We start from the raw sequence: 17,877 nt of genomic DNA on the forward strand, positions 1-17,877 counted from the left end.
GGGCAGCCGGAGGGGCACATGTGACCTATTGGGGTTCTATGTGTGGCTCATGAAACATTTTGTTTACCGTTGCCCGTGATTTCACTGGTTTGTTTCACTGCATAGTTTGTTCGTGATGTGCTAGCTAGCATCTTGACAAACGCAGCAGGTACTGAACCAGTGACTTCCAGAGTAAAAGGGCATGCCTCCATTCCTGGTGGATAGATGCTGTGGTGATACAAGACAGTGTTCTTTTCATTTTAAATCTGGCGGCTCGTTGAGCAAAGCAGGGATGGGCAATAATTTTTGAAGAGGGGCCACTTCATGAATTTTGGAAGTGGTCCTGGGCTGACCCGGTTGGGGCGGGGCCTCAGGCAGCAGGGGCGGGGACAGGAGACTTTGGGTATGTCTAGACTACAGGGTTTTGTCGACAGAAGTTTTGTCGACAGATACTGTCGAAAAAGCTTCTGTCAACAAAAAGCGTCTAGACTACATTCAGTTCTGTCGACAAAGCAAGCCGCTTTGTCGACATAACAGTGTGGACGCAAAGGACAGTGTAGATGCAATAACGCCTTCTATCGACAGAACTCTGTTGATAAAAGGCGTTATTCCTTGTAGAATGAAGTTTACATACGTTGACAAAACTGCTGAGTTTTGTCGACATTATGTCGACATAACTCAAAGGTAGTGTGGACGCAGGTATAGTTTTGTCGACAAAAGTCCACTTTTGTCGACAAAACCCTGTAGTCTAGACACACCCTTTGTGTGTTCCCCCTGCCCGCAGACCCTGATTGACCTGGGGGGTGGGGTAGTGTGTGATGTCTTTGCCCCCTGCTCCTGCCCTGTCAGGTGTTTTGAACAGCTGGCAGTTCCCTCTGGTGTCACACACCCCTGGTGGGAGGAAGAGACTTTGCACACTTCCCTGTCCCCAGGTCTCGATTGGCCTGGGGGCTGGGAAGTGGCAGGGCGGCTACGATTTGGCAGGCTGGATCCTGCCTACAGATTCTATCTTGCCCAGCCCGGAATTAAAGACACCACCAAAGGGCTCGCAGCTCCTGGCCCTGCTGCTACCCCACTGCCTGGAAGCTGAGCCAGGAACTCTTTCAATTGCTGCTATTTAAAGGGCTCCCGGCTCGCGGCTCCAGGCATCTGCCAGGCAAGGCATTAGCGGTGGGGCTAGGAGCTGATAGCAGCAATTGAAAGAGCTCATGCCTTCCTGGCAACTCCCAGACAATGCATTCGCGGCAGAGCCAGGAGCTGCCGCAGGCCAGATCAAAGTGGTAAGCAGGCTGGATTCGGCCCGCTGACAGCCTCTTGCCCAGCCCTGGACCAAAGGGACTATCCATCATTTAAGTGGATACAGCTGGGTCTGGTTAATCTGAGCTTAGTTCATCCCTATGTTCCCAACAGTGGGAACCAATTTCAGATTTTAAGCTGGTTTGAAACAGGACTTCACTTGTTGCTTCGGATTAACAGCATTTGACGATATTTTATATTTTGGGGGGAAAAGGAATGCACGCGTGTACCAACACATACTCTAAAATTCTTAACACATTTTTGGGTATATTTGTGCAGCAGCTGAAGCTGTGTTTGTGGTCTGGGCAGACATACCCAGACTGGCTTTCTTCTAGCGAGTGCAGAGAACAATAGCTGTGAAGGCATAGAAACGTGGGCTTCAGCATGGACTGGCTATTAGGGATGTAAAATCCCATTTAACTAGTTAACCAGTTAAATGTTGTATTTAATGAATTAACTGCCTCACCGGGATCCCACAGGCAAGGAGGCTGCTCCAACCCAGCTGGACTACCGGTTACTGGTAAGCATCACCTGGTAAGTGTGATGCTTACTGCTCAACCGGTCACATCCCTACTAGCTTCCTGAGTCCATCCCTGCCAGGAACCTGGCTAAATAGTTGGGCTGCTGGCCTGCACTGGGATCCATGCTGGTCTGTCTTCACTGCTCATGTGACCCATGCACCTAGGTTAAAACTAGTGCTACCTGCTGTGACGTAGTGGGGGGCTGTTTGCTTTGTAAGCCGGTGTCCCCACTTGGCTGTGCTATGAGGTGTGATTCCCAATGACTCACTCGGCTTGTGGATTGGCTCAGACACCTAGTTCCAGCTTGAGCAGTTAGCAAAGTTGTTCCCAGAGAGAGAGAGACAAAAGAAGGGAGGCAGAGACAGCCACCTGGCTGGGGGGCAGGGCCTGGGAGCTGGGCAGTTTTGGCTGGGCAATCACGAAGAGAAAAGACTAAATCAAGTACTGGGGGATCAGGCGCCTGTGGACCCCTATCCCTGCTGGCCCCCTTACTCCGATGTCCACATCGAACCCGGGCTGTGCTGCATCTCTGAGAAGCAATAAACCTTCCATATTCCACTGGCTGGCGGAGTTACATCTGCTGCGGACAGGGGTGCAGGGTTGGGGGGGACCCCGATATGCCATCACACCTGCGCTACAATTATACCTTATTTTGCGATGCGAATGTATCCTTTGTTATGCGGTTAACCTACTGCTGCTCCACCAGACATTGAGTGGAAGAGGATGTGCTGAGCTCCAGTGAGCGCCGTTTAAAAAACGTTTGACAAGCAGGAAGGAATAGTTTGGATTCTTATGAAGAGTCAGTAGCGTGCAAAGTGTCTGGCCCCAGCCTCAAATGCACCACACGTGAACATAGCCTGGCATACAAGGTGCAACGTGTCTGTGAGTCTCAAGCTGCACTCACAAAAGTTTGGGAAATACGGGCTGTGGCTGATTTTTATATATCCAGAATGAAACCGATACATCTCCTTCCCCGCAGCCAGCCTCCCCTCTTGCCCAGCAAACACAAGAGCCACTACACAAGGCTAGTTAAGAGGCGAGGGAAACGGTTGGTAAATAGGGGTAGAAAAAGACTGGCTGGGGGTGGGGAGACTTCATCCAATTTAAGTGAACCTGCCCCTTTTTGTAACTCAGCTGGCAGAGGGTCGTTTGCAAGCTCCTTTGTTAAACCAACACTTGTAGTGTTTGATGAACATGTGCTGTTTGCTTGGATAATATTTCCTTATGGGTCGGATTCTCCATTTCCCTCCCTCTTGTACAGTCATTCACACCAGTACAAACGGGGTGTAAAATGTTGCTAGTCTGATTCAGCAGTGTCTGAGTCAGTAATGTAAATGAGTCTGCACAAGGAGAAGAGCAACAAAGACTCGTGCCCTGTAAAGTACTTTGCAATCAAAGGTGCATAAACTTGTATATTAAATAACCAAACAATTGACACAATGTTGTGATTAAAGGCTGTCTCAGAACCAGGTAAATTCAGTGGTGAAAACACGAGAAAACAGGACAAATATACCCATGATCTGTAGCAATGTCATCTCAATCTGTAACAAAAGACAGGACTATGCAGCACTTTAAACTAACAAGATGGTTTATTAGGTGATGAACATCTTGTTAGTCTTTAAAGTGCTGCGTAGTCCTGTCTTTTGTTTCAGCAAGACCAGACTAACACGGCTACATCTCTATTACTATCTCCATCTGTGATTTCATTAGACTTTATGAGCTAAGCACCACTGACCCAGCTTAGCATTGGGATGGGAGGCTGCCAAGGAACTCCTAGGTGCGACCCGAAATGGGGGTGGTGCTCAAAGACCACAGCTACGTTGGTAGATGGACCGATAATGTAATAAGCGGCACTTTTCCACAGGAGCCAATAATGAACCAAGAACTCCCTTGTAGTATTAGGTGACATTGCTGTTGATGGTGCTGTTTTTTGGGGGGGCGGGGGAGGATTTGATAGACATAAAACTAACCTCCTGGCTTTTTGTGGTCATTAAAAAATCCCGAAGCACTTTTTTCGAACCTCAGTACCCTGGCCAAATTCCAACTTGGATGATGACATTCCACGTACAGAACTATCCCCCATGGTTTCAGCTGAATATAGCAAGCTTTTTAATTTCCTGCCCCCAAACTGTTATGTAGGTGGCTGGGCATTGTTAACCATCTGCTGCCTCACAACAGAGCTGGATACACAGTGATTCACAAAGCGGTTCCAAGTTGAAGGCTGAATTCGGAAGTTCTTACTGAGTTGTTCCTCAGTCCTTTCTCAGGCAACATTATAGATCAGTCGTTTCCAGATGTAGGGGTGTGACCCAGGCCTGGGGGGTGGGATGTCGGGCACTGGGTCTCCTTGCTGCAAGGGGATCAGGTGAGCAGCGGGAGGGCTAAGGTAGGCTTTATGCCTCTCCTGGCACCGCAGACTGCGCTGCGCCCCAAGATCGGCGAGTAGTAGGCCCGGCTCCGGGGTGTTGCTTGGGGAGAGCGCACAGGGCTCTGCGCACTGCCCCTGCTCTGAGCACTAGCGCCATACTCCCACTGGCTGGGAACCTGCTGCCGGCTGCTTCTGGGCGCAGCATGGTCTGCGGTGCCAGCAGGGGCAGGAAGCTGCCTTAGCCTGCCCCCCGCTGCACTGCTGACTGGGGAGCAGCTGAAGGTAAGTCCCTCCTGACCCTACCCTGACGGGATGACTGGTGCCATCCTCGGTGCAGATTTCGTGTAGTCTTAGCCAGGCATTGGTGCCGGTGTCAGTGTTGGTGCCGAGAACTTCCCCCTCGATTCAGGATGCTTGTGTGATGTTCTGTCCTTTGTCGGAAGAGGGCCGGAGGTGCTGGGCTTATTGGCGGTGCTGGCTCTAGATTAGCTCAGTGCCAGAGGCAAAGATCTGGTTGGGAATATCCTGGACTTTGCCTTTGTCTTGTCTGAAGGCGGGGAGGGATGTTTCTTTGCGGAAGCGAAGGGTTTTTTCCCTCTCTTGAGGAAGGAGAGTCCTTTTGAGGTGCCTTCCTTCATAAAGGAAGGTCTTCAGTTGGTTCTCTCGATCATATCTTGCCCACACTGTAAGATCAGAACAGCGTGGGCATGTCTGGGATAGTGGCTTTCTCCCAGTCATAATTTCCAGCAATTGTGAAAATGTATATAATTAATTTTTTAAAACAAGCTTCAACTCTGTTTATGTTGCACAACTGTGAAAATTTAAATAGATAAAAATGCTTAAAAATAAACATTAATATTATCCATCAAAATGATACAAAAATAAAAACGGGATTGTGCCAAGCCTACCCAAAAGACATAAATATCATTCATTTGTGGGTGGCTGGAACCAGGATGCCTTATTTGTGTTCAGCCTTGGTTTATTTCTTGATCATGTTCCGTCTTCTGTCAGTGTCTGGTTTTGAGGTAGGTAATACTTGAGCTCTAAACAAATTCAAAGTTGGCTACATTTAATAATGTAAAGATAATAGAGCTCCTGTAGCCATCTACTTTCCCTTCGAGACAGCCCAGGTGTGAGGGCAATGTACCTGTGTCGTCAATAGGCATGTCCTTTACATGAATTTCTCATCACATTCTCCTCACAGTTCATCGTGTTTAGTTTTTAAATGCAAAACATGTTCCATGTGTTCTCTCTGCAAATTCAAATAGAGATCTTCCGGAAAAACTTCTTTTGAAAGAGCATCTACACAGCAAAAGTGCAATGAAAAAGCGATCGGCTGTTTCAAAAGATAACGTCCACATTGATTGGACGCTATCTCGCATTTCGGTTGTGATTACTGTGGATGGAGTGGCCACCAGGGCACCTGTGCTTTTTCCTGGAGGCCTCTTCTTTCGAAAAAACACTCTCTTCTGCAGCCTCACAAGCCTTTTTCCGAAAAAGGCTTCTTCCTTGTAGAATGAGGTTTACTGCCATCAGAAAAACCCCTCCGTTCTACGCAATAGCAGTGTGGATGTAAGTATTATTTTTCCGGAAAAATGGCTGTTTTTCTGGAAAAACTCTGCAGTGTATCATAGAATCATAGAATACTAGGACTGGAAGGGACCTTGAGAGGTCATCGAGTCCAGTCCCCTGCCCTCATGACAGGACCAAAATACTGTCTAGACCATCTCTGATAGACATTTATCTAACCTACTCTTAAATATCTCCAGAGATGGGGATTCCACAACCTCCCTGGGCAATTTATTCCAGTGTTTGACCACCCTGACAGTTAGGAACTTTTTCCTAATGTCCAACCTAAACCTCCCTTGCTGCAGTTTAAGCCCATTGCTTCTTGTTCTATCCTCAGAGGCCAAGATGAACAAGTTTTCTCCCTCCTCCTTATGACACCCTTTTAGTTACCTGAAAACGGCTCTCATGTCCCCTCTCAGTCTTCTCTTTTCTGAACTAAACAAACCAATTCTTTCAGCCTTCCTTCATAGCTCATGTTCTCTAGACCTTTAATCATTCTTGTTGCTCTACTCTGGACCCTCTCCAATTTCTCCACATCCTTCTTGAAGACATACCCATCGTGATGACATTTCTCTTCATACTATGAGCAGGTGGAGGAGGCTTTTTCTTATACATTTTTTCCAAATTACTGTTCTTCCCTGGACTTTAAAAATCAGAGGATCTGACAAAAGCATCTTTTCAACTGATACTAGCATTATGCCACCAAAACTAGTGGTGGAAATGAGGAAGCTAGGGAAATCCCTGGTCTGAATTAGAAATAGCCAATAATTGCCCAGCCAGTGAATGTATCCTCCCTTCTTTGATATATCTGTCAGTGGATTGTTAGCCTCATTTACTAAATTTTCTTATGATATGCTATATTTATGACACTACCATGTGACGTTTGTTTGGCTCTTTTTACCCTAAGAATTCACAGCTAAATCACTGCCCAACTGTATTTGTGTAAAGCTGTGCTCTGCATGAACTTACATCAGATCTATACGAGGAGAGAAAGTTGACCTAAGATATGTAGTTGACATACCTTATGTAAAATATCTGTGGCTTGCCCACTGCAGGAGGATGATGGGAGAAATTCTCCCATCAACTTCTCTAACTCCTGGCGACCTGGTGGAGTACCAGACTCAATGGGGGTGCCATCTGCGGTTGATTTAGCAGGTCCTTACTAGATCCGCTAAATCAAACCCCGGGAGATCAATCTGCACAGTGTCAATCTCAGGGTAAGTGGAGACAAGCCCTAAGACTTCTCCCATCTTCCTTTGCCCATTTAATTCTCCACTCATTTGAAAATGTCACATGGCTCAATTCCTCCTTTTATACCCATTTTTGCATGTAGAAAAACACTGAATATTGTTATCAGGGCTTGAAGGGGAGATGAATGTGCTGAGTGCTTTGGCTTTTGAGTAGGTTCCTGTAAACCTTTCCTCCTCCATTTCAACCTCAAAGGAGTGTGGGTCTTGACTTATAAAAAAAACCCCAACCCTCCAAAAACTTTTAAAAGAGTTGCTGTGATCCTGTAATGATGAGCAATTCTGTGAGCAAAAATCTCTGCTGTGCCTAGATGTGCAACACTACATCAGATCATTGGCCAATCTAGTCTAGCATCCGGCCCCTGGCAGTTGCTCCAGATTACAACAGAAGCTAGTGCACCCTGCCCGTTGTACAATACTGTGCATAGAGGGACATCCCTCCCAGAACCCTGCACAGATCAGTTTGTTCCCTGAAGTGTGAGATTTGATTATCTGAACTTTGCACATATTATGGCCCAGCTGTGTTATATCTCAGGGGCTGCTCTAATTTACACCGTCTGCCCAATGCCCCGAAAGCTGTTGCAGAAGCCAGGGATTGCCAGGGCAAAAGTATGGCCTGGCTACAGCTCCTTTTCTCCAACTATCCTCCCCTGCCCCAGAGGCCCAGGAAAGGGGGTGACAGAAGAGATGCAAGGGTTGCAGTATGCCACCTGAAAAGATACCTAGACAGTGACTGGATCTGCTGGGATTAAGGCAGTTTTATGCTCCAGGACAAGCACAAGCAGTCTGGGTGGACTGCAGGATCTGGCCCTATAAGTGTAAATGTAAATCCAGTCCTTTAAAAAAAAACAGCAGTATTTAAGATGATAATTCCTTTCAGCATTGAATTCAACAGAATAATTATAGGGCCAGAGGCACCATACGTGTTGGTAAGAACACATGGTTAGGCATCAGGAACTGTTACATCCGTTCCCAGCTCTACTACAGACTTGCTTTGGGCAAACTTCAGCTCTCTGATTCAATTTCCCCAGCTGTAAAAGACAGATATTAAACCTCATATTTAAAATAGAGACGTGGGTTGAGAATTAGGGATGTACATTTAAAAAAAACCTACAAAATGTGTAACTAATTGAAATTCAATTTGTTACACGGTTAAACGCCACACTGGCTGCCAGCCCCACAGGCTTCTGGGGGCTGCTGGTGCTGCTATTTCTGTGGGCTCCTGGCAGCTACCGGCCTTGCAGGCTTCCAGCAGCTGGGGGCGCCTGGCAAGTGCTGGACTCACTGGCTCCCAGGGCTGCTAATGCCAGCCACCCAGCAGGCTCCTGGTGGCTGCTGGACCTGCTGGCTCCTGGGTGCTGCTAGTGCTGCCAGCTCTGCAGGCTCTCAGTGGTGCCCAGACTTGCAGGCTCCCTGTGGCTGCCGGCCCCATAGGCTCCCGGGAACTGCTGACACTGCGGCTCCCAGCTGTGGCACTGCGGCTTCCAGCTGTTTAACCAATAAGGTTAACTGGTTAACTTCTTAGATCCCTAATGAGAATAAGCTAGATAATAGCCGATCAGTTCTTTGAACATGTACAAAATTGTATGACCGCTAGGTGCTCAGATCTTACTGTGATATTTGTCTCTGTATCAAAATATGAGGCCTTATTTTCCAGGGCTTTGCACCTTGCATAGATATTCAACAGTTTGAAATGGAGTAAAATACTACTACCCTGTCTGGTAAAGTTTATACCTCGTTTGCAAAGATAAACCGGTTACTTCCCTCTCGTATCTGTTCATCTTCAAGATGTGTGGCTCATGTCCATTCCAGTTGGGTGTGCACGCCGCGTGCACGGATTCTGGAGCTTTTTTCCCGTAGCAGTATCCGGTGGGAGCCCCCTGGAGTGATGTCGCTATATTGGCGCATTACTCCTACTGGCCCTCCATCCCCTCCGTTCCTTCCTTCCGTAATCCTTCGATGAAGGGGAGGTGGGTGGGATTTGGAATGGGTGTGATCAACACATCTCAAAGAACAGCAGTTCCGAGAGGGAAGTAACCGCTTTTTCTTCTTCGAGTTCTTGCTCGTGTCCATTCCAGCGAGGTGACTCTCTAGCTCTACCACAGGAGGTGGAGGAGGAGACTAATCTGCAGTGGACTGCAACACGGCCCTGCCAAAGGCTGCGTCACCTCGGGCCTGCTGTGTAACGGTGTAATGGCTTGTCAACGTATGTCCTGAGGACCACGCAGCCGACCTGTGAATGTCGAGGATGGGCACCTGCACTATGAAGGCCGTTGACAAGGCCTGTGCCTTTGTGGAGTGGACTGTGAGAGCGGGAGCTGGCCTATGGGCAAGGTCATAGCAAGCTCTAATGCAGGATGTGACCCATGATGACAGGCACTGGGCTGATGTAATGGCCACTAAAAAAGCTCTGGGATCCGGGCATGCGGCGTGTGCACACCTAATTGGAGTGGACATGAGCAAGCACTCGAAGAAGTAACTGATTGTACACAGTGCATGGCAAAGGAAAATTAAGCCAATTCTCCTTTACTTCATAGCCATGATACATATTGCTAAGTACCTTAACCTGCTGATCTTTATCTATTCAAGTCCTTGGCTTTGCTTTGGAATCACACATTTAAAAGAACATGAAAGAACAGTGGGAAAGCATTGCACTTCTCGTTCACTAGTACAAAGTAAAATATTGTGACACGGTTTTAGGGACATTTTTATTTTTGGTTGTCAGTTGAAAATCTTTAAAATGTTTTAAAAATAAACCAACAGACCCATCAAAATGTTGTTCTTGTTCCTAACAATATATGTGAAAAGCTCTGAAGTAAAGCAAGTCACCTTGCTCTCAGCTTGTCACAACAAGATACGTATAATATCAGAGGCAATGAAGTTATATGCGTCATCACTTTCTTTGGTAAACAAAAATAATGTAATTAACATTCACTTTCTCAGCAATGGCAATTGAAACAAAATAAAACTACATTGTAATAAGCCACGTACTATAGAGATGCTAATGTTTAGAGCTGGAGACCAGCTCTAGTTTTCAGGCAATTAGTTGAACAAGAAGTTACAGTCTTTTTATACCAACATGATACACCAGCATGATACAGTTTCCAATCCAACTTTGCAGATCCTGCTTTTCCCCTACACTGTCTGAATGAAAACTTAATCACTTGGCACCCTTGAATTCTTGGCTGTCATATGCAAAATGTTCTGTTTTGTTTGATAGTGTGAACCTAAGCTCACTGATGTTTCCAGTACTTTCAGAAATGATAAAGAAGGATATTCTGGTATAAAGATCACTCTGCTGAAGTAAGCAGACCTTTCCAGGTGAAATTAGAGTATCTAACTGAAATGTAACAGTTAAAATCCACCTATGCATGATACACTGGTCTGGAACAGAAACTACTTCTTGTGAAGGTCAGTTGGATAATCAGTGACATGTGGATCCATGTGGATTAGAGTAGATTTTACTCAGTTGTCTCTTTTTCTGCATACCATACAATTTAAAATTCTCAGACACGCAGTACATACTATACACTCAAACTATTAACAGGCAGGTATTAGCATCTAATTTTAGCAATGTGCCAACAATAACAGATGCTCTCACGAAGCTATGAGAGTGAAAAGCAAGAGTGGGTCTGTTATCCAGTAAGGGTCACAGAACTTAAATAAATTGAAAGTTGTTTGCATTACATTTTTTATTTGGATTGTAAACTCTTTTGGAGAGTGACCATTTTTTTTGTCCTGTGTTTGTATAGCACCTAGTGCATTGGGGTCCTTGTCCCTGACTCCGATGCCTATGTGCTAATGTAAAACAACAGAAATAAATACATAAAGAATGCCAGGTTTTAAAATTGAAATTAATAGTCCATAGGTCTCATTTTATGGTGTCATGCCACATAACACACCCAAAGAACACAAAGTGTCTCTCATATCTGCCAGTGCAGGGAGCGTGATTGAGGGGGAAAGGGCATGTCTGGGGCTTCCCTGAATCCCAACAATCATCAACTACTGTCTTCTTGAGACTATTGGTAGCCTGCATAAATTAGATCAGCCATTGAGTTGCTCTAATTAATGCCAAGGAACTGCAAAGGGCACAGGCAGTCCAAGATTTGTAGAGAGCAAAGGGGACCTTAAGCCACTTTTGCACTCTTTCTCTTGATCTGTGCTATACACTCACTACCAACAGCCAAGGACTTGGGCCAAGGTGTTCTGGAATCTGGCAGAGCTGGCCTTAAGTACAAGCAACACTAGTGCCTGTTGGATACCTATGCTTTTTGGAATTCCTAAGCCCTGGTCTACACTAGGGAGTTATTTTGAAATAATAAGTGGAGCATCCACACTACCAAGCCCATTATTTCGAAATAACTGGCTGGTTATTTCATAATCTGTACTCCTGCTTTCCTTGGTGAATATGCTTATTTCAAAGTAGTTATTTTGGGAATTGTTATTTCAAATGTATGTAGAAATAACACATTATTTAGTTTAGTTTTCAAAATAATTTCCTAGTGAAGACATGCCCTTAGAGCCAGGGTCACCAACCTGTTGATTGCGATCGACTGGTCGATCGGGAAGGCTCGACCAGTCGATTGCAAGGCATTCAGGGCCCCCCCCAGTTTCCCCCACCCCCAAGAAGCCCCACTACCTACCTCCAGTGACAATGGAGGTAGTGCCGGCTTCCCGCGGGGTGGACGGAAGTCTGGCAGCTGTGTAACACTTCCGGGGTTTCCTGAAGTGCGCTGACTGCTCCCCTCCTCCAGGTCTATGGCGCACCGGGGACTTGCTGCAAGGGGGGAAGAGGTAGGAGTCCCAGGGGAAGATGCGTGCTGAATCTTCCCTCCTTTGCGGGGGAGGGCGGAGGAGTCCCGGTGGGAGATGCACGCTGGGGCTTCCCTCCTCCGGGGCGGGGGAGGAGTCCCGGGGGGAGGCGCACAACGGGGATTCCTTTCTCCATGGGGGGAAGAGGGTCAGCCCTGAGGGGGAGAGTGTACGGGCTTCCCTGCTTCGTGGGAGGGGGGATTCGGGCCCAGAGGAGGCGTGCAACAGGACTTCCCTCCTCTGGAGGGGGAATCCTGGGAGGAGGCTGGTGCAGGGGACTCTCTGTCCCCGCTGACACCCTGCCCCCTGCCATAGAACCCCGTCCCCTGCACTCCTGGCACCCTGTTCCCTCTCCCCTGCCCCCAGCTGCAGAACTCTGCCCCCACTGGCACCCTGTCCCCTGCCCCAGCACCCACTAGCACCCTTCCTCAGTACCATGTCCCCTGCTCCCACCAGCACAGTTGGGGCCACATTAGTGAGGCTTGGGGGGGGGGTTGGAGGAGGGGGTTTTTTTTGCATCTCTCTTGTGTGGCTTTTCTGACAACTGACTTTTCTGTGGGTCAGTGACCCCGACTCAAAACAGGTTTCCTGCCCTTCTCATAAATAAAGACAGTGCAGAAACTTTTTGTGTTTGACATAGTATTGTATTTAAAAATGGAGCCTGGCCAAACCCCCAATTGGGGCCAAGCCCCCATCTGGCCACAGAACCAGAACACTCCTGCACTCCCCCTTCCCCCAGATCCTAGATCTGACCCTATCATACACTGGAACCCCCTGCCCTGAGCCCCTCACATACCCCAACCCAAATTCTTGAACCCTCACATCCACAAACCTGTGGCTTGCTTAGTACCCTAACCCTACATCTGACCCCAACACTCCCTGAGCCAGCGTCTCCTTCTCCACCTTCTCCTGCATCCAGATTTCCTCCTAGAGCTGGCACCTCTCACCCCTTCCCAAACCCAAATCCCTCATTCTCACCCCAGAGCCTACACATCCTGTCTCACCCCAGCCAGGGTATGGCTAGACTGCAGGAGTTTTTCAGGATTCCAGAGATATCCCAGAAAAACTCTTCTGCATCCAGGGATGCGTTTGTTCTTCCGCTTTTTTTAGTGGAAGAGCAAACATGTTCTTTCGGTAACCCTTGTATTCCTCTTTCCACGAGGAATAAGGGGGCTTCCAAAAGAAGGTTTTTTTCTGACATTTGGTCCAGTCTAGACAGGCCAAATATTGGAAAAACCTCTTCCTACAGAAGAACTGGGGGAAAAAAGCAGCAGTATAAGGGTTGGGGACAGCAAGTGGTGGAGAGGAGGAGAATAGAGAGGGTGGGGCTTCAAGGAAGGGCCGGGGTGGTAGATCTTGTCTTGTTCTGTCATTTAAAAAGTGATCTTGGGTTTAAAAAGGTTGGAGAAAGGGCTAGGTTGAGCCTGCCTTGTTAGATTGAGCTGGAACAATTTATGAAGGGACCTATAACATCTATGAGTTATGCTTCCATGTTAAGGATAAGGACACTTGCTCTCTGCTTCATTTTCTATGAATCCCTCAGCAGGGAAGCGTTAGGATGCCCCAAGTTAGAAGCCTACGAGAAAAGAGCGATGGAATGTTCTCCAAGTCAATAATGTAACTCTTAAGTGTTCATTCTGGGACATGTTACTGCAGCTCTTAGGAAACCAAAGTCCTCACGTACTTCACAGGGAACTTTGTCTGCTAAAGAATCCAGTATTGGGCTCTTGTGCAGTAAATAGGATATCATCCATAACCTACTGTAACAATTAAGAAAATTATACAAATTGCCATTCTGATGGAAAAAGGATTGTTACCATAAACCTTTGATGAATGAATCTATTCACATAACAATGGCATTTAAAAAAAACATTGTAAAAACCATAATTTTGTCCACATTCTTTGATATAACACTCAGAAACTATAGCCTACAATTTCTTATGAGTTGGCACACCAATAAAATACCAGTGACTAAGTCAGATGAATAAATGTAGTTGAACCTCACTTTTGCCAAACACAGAACAACAGCACAATATTGATTTAACAGATTACCCATTGTTAGGAAATTAACTGTGCCCACTGAACCTGGCAACAGCCACTGGTAAGGGACCAGTCAGGGCGGTGCCGTAAGAAGTTGTCATGAAGAAAGTACTAAGTGAATGAGCCATAGTTTGTGTTGTGATCCACAGATTTGAATTGCAGCATTGATCTGCATGCTCTCTAGCTGCATTCACTGCGTCAATAGCAGAGCCAGGCTTTACAGCTGGGGTGGAAGTGTGATGGGTCACTGACAAAGGGCCACCCCACACAGACTCAACAATGGCCACCCCTGTCCTACAGTGGTGGTCAGGGGTTCCCACTTTGCAAATTCAACCTGGCACAGTGCCATTCCTTTTTGGCCTTTCTACCCCTCCTTCACTGTGATAACAGACTGACTCTAAACCAATTCTCAACCTATTTACCATTGTGTACCCCATACATAACTCTATGGCTATGTCTACATTGCATCCCTCTTGCACAAAAGCCTGTGCTTGCTGTCCTTCATTTACATAATTAATTAGGGAACGTTTTTGTGCAAGAGGCTTTTGTGCAAAAAGGAGCCATCTACACAGCTCCTTTTGGTGCAAAAAACCCTTCTTGCGCAAGAACAACCCCTAATTAATTATGCAAATGGAGCCTGGCAATATGCTAATCTGCAATTCATTTGCATAGGCTTTTGTGCAAGAGGATGCAATGTAGACATAGCCACAGTGTTATATGTACCATATCTAACCAATATATATGCTACCTGTATGGACCCGAGGTTGTCACATAGACCATGGCTGTGTGCTGATGGGGCTGCAAGTGGACCCCAGGTTGAGAACCACTGTGCTAATCCTTTTAGGTTAAAGTGAGCCTTAGGTTTCTTTTTTATGTGCATCAGTTTGACACTCTCTGACCTAGAGTTCCTAATATTATTCTTAGTAACTTTTTAAATATTGTTTCCCCAAGGGGGATAGGTGAGAGAACTCTGAGCATCTTAGGGTATGTCTAGACTACATGCCTCCATCGAAGGAGCCATGTAAAGTAGTTTACTCGACATAGTCAATGAAGCGGGGATTTAAATATCCCCCACTTCATTAAAATAAAAATGGCCACCGTGCTGTGCTGACAATCAGCAGATCAGTCGACGGGGAACGCCTTTGTCGACCGCTCCTGTAAACCTCGTTTCACGAGGCATACCAGAGTGGTCGACAAAGGCTTCCTCTGTTGACCGCACTGTGTCTAGACTGCCGCGCTGTGCTGGATCAGCTGATTGTCGGCACAGCGCGGCAGCCATTTTTATTTTAATGAAGCGGGGATTATTTAAATCCTCGCTTCATTGATTATGTCGAGTAAACTACTTTACATGGCTCCATCTACGGAGGCATGTAGTCTAGACTCACCCTTAGAAAGAATAGAAGTAGTTGGTAGTCACTGTAGGAATAAGGGTCAGAAGACTGAGAAGTACATTATTGTGCCCAGGGCATTACAGTCCCTCTAACAATAAGGGAAAGGACAGTTCCATTTCCTTTTCCATTGTATAAAAAATGTACCTTATTTTATACATTGATAAACTAAAGATTATTTACAGCCTTTTGGGACTGTTGTTTTTAACTTTTCAATTATTATTTTGCTGGATATCAAGTCAGTAAGGGTATGTCTAAACTGCATGCTTATTTCGAAATAAACTATTCTGGAATAGTTATTCTGAAGTAGTTTATTTTGAAATAGCATGTCTACACTGCAGGGAAGCCTCAAAATTAGTCCGAAGCAGGCTTCCCTAATGTAGACGCGCTATCTCGATTTGTATCAGAGGGGTAGCCGTGTTAGTCTGAATCTGCAAAAGCGATATAAGGTGCCACAGGACTCCTCGTCGCTTTTATCTCGATTTGGAGGCACTGGAGAGGAATAACTTAGAATGGCCCTGGTGAGCGGCTATTTCAAAATAGCAGCAGTGGAGCATTATTCTTCATAGAATGAGCTTTACAGATTTCGGAATAAGCCGTGCATTATTTTGAAATTATTTCAAAATAACGGAATGGCTGTGCAGATGCTCATGTTGTTATTTCAAAATAACGCTAATTATCTCTCAATAATGGTGCAGTGTAGATGTACCCAAACAGAATAATAGACAAATTATGCTGTATCAAGAAGAATCTCACACAATGAGAAATCCAGAAGTATGGACATTGTTATGCTTCTTTTTGTGGCTGATGAGGTCATTCTTTAGAGCAACTTGTGCTGAGATTCATCTCCAGGGGCTCCGCGAGGTTGACAAACTGGAAATATCGATAGGTACAACACATACAATCAGTGGACTGATGGGGCTCCGCATAAATTTTTACGCATGTAAAGGGCTCAGGAGCCCAAAAAGTTTGAAAACTGCTGGTCCAGACCATCCCTGATAGATGTCTATCTAACCTGCTCTTAAATATCTCCAGGGATGGAGATTCCACAACCTCCCTAGGCAACTTATTTCAGTGTTTAACCACCTTGACAGTTAGGAAGTTTTTCCTAATGTCCAACCTAAACCTCCTTTGCTGCATATAACATATTGACCAGTGGGTTACAAGTAGCATAGGCTTCTTTCAGTGCATCTGCTGCTTCCGTCCAATGGCCAAGTTCTGATAACGAATACAGTTTATTTCTCCCAAAACTTTTTTCATATACCGTTATGACAGCGATTGGATATTGTAAAATACACACTATGTGTACACTTCTCAGATGATGAGAACCACTGTGTTGTCCTAGTTTATTCTTTACTTTAATCATTCATGGTGGCTCTATGGTGCATATCTTTAATACAGCTGAAGAGAACAGTATCTTTCCAGCTATCACAGTGTATGCCAGTGAAATTGTGCTACAAATAAAAAGTCTTGAAACAAAAAGAACATGGAGAATTATCATTGCAGTGCAAATAGATGCTTTTGCCTCTTCTCAAGGCTGAGTTAAATTGGATAAGCAATGTGACAAATACAGTGTATTGTAATTTTTTTATATTTAGGTTCTGAAAGCTTGAAGCTAAATCATATCTAACAAGGTCAGCCAACTACATTTCCAGCAAACTTGGAAAAATGAAAAGGTCAGTACTGTTTATGGTAGATTCTTTCTTCTCCTTTGCCAATGGCCTGCAGGTATGGCACCTAATTTTCAGCCCAGGGTGGCAAATTTTAGTACAGTCCTGTGGACTTAAATAGATTCCCAAGAATATATTTCCAAAATATAATACTGATGGGATGGCCTCTCTGCTACATCAGATCCTAACATAAAAAAATGAGAATGAAATCTTCTGGACATATTGTGCCTCAATTAGAAGAGTAAATTTAAGAAGAGAAGCAAACTTTTATTTTTTTAAACAATTTAGGAGTACTGGTTTCATAAAGGCATTGCATACCAGATAATGTAGTACAAGAGCTTCCAGGCTGTTATGTGAATGAGGTCTTTCAGACATTGTACACTGCTCCACTTGTTCCCTGAAGTAGTCTTTTCTTCTAACTAACCTCTCAGCTGGCAAGAACAGAGGAAGCTGGACGAAGTGCTATCTATCTATCTATCTATCTATCTATCTATCTATCTATCTATCTATCTATCTATCTATCTATCTATCTATCTATCTATCTATCTATCTATCTATCTATCTATCTATCTATCTATCCACACACACAATCCCTTACGGATGCTCCTTTTTGTATTTTCAATTATGTCCTTTTTGCATCTAACATTGTAAGACAAGACTTGACAGTCATTTAAACAAAATAAATCAGAGCTAGATGACCTCAGATGTCAGCTGTTAGAGAAGAATTCACACCTCTTAGAAAATAGCTATAATAAAAATTCAATCACAACTAGGTTGTACATTCTCAAACCTTAACATAGCAAAAAAGAAGTATTCTACCTCTCCTCTCCCTACATCAAATAATCCTCAAATGAAAAGGGCAGGAAAGAATATTTGCAGAATGTATCCTTTTCCTTTGCACTGATTCGTTAAAGAGAAATTTAACTGTATGTTTATAAATACTGAGCTTTGAAGGATAGTGTTTCCTGGGAACAACACCAACAGAAG

The 17,877-nt window shown here is 45.3% G+C and overlaps 1 long non-coding RNA gene across 1 annotated transcript in view; it reads left to right on the forward strand.

Moving 5' to 3' along the window:
• LOC142819685 (uncharacterized) overlaps positions 1 to 17,877 on the forward strand; it is a 36,910-nt gene that overhangs the window by 10,066 nt on the left and 8,967 nt on the right. The window contains exon 2 of the long non-coding RNA XR_012897526.1: positions 16,819 to 16,896. This is a non-coding gene — a long non-coding RNA (uncharacterized LOC142819685). The remainder of the gene's footprint in view (positions 1 to 16,818; positions 16,897 to 17,877) is intronic.

The sequence above is a fragment of the Pelodiscus sinensis genome, chromosome 24 (genome assembly GCF_049634645.1).
Source record: "Pelodiscus sinensis isolate JC-2024 chromosome 24, ASM4963464v1, whole genome shotgun sequence".
In the NCBI taxonomy this organism is placed as follows: Eukaryota; Metazoa; Chordata; order Testudines; family Trionychidae; genus Pelodiscus; species Pelodiscus sinensis.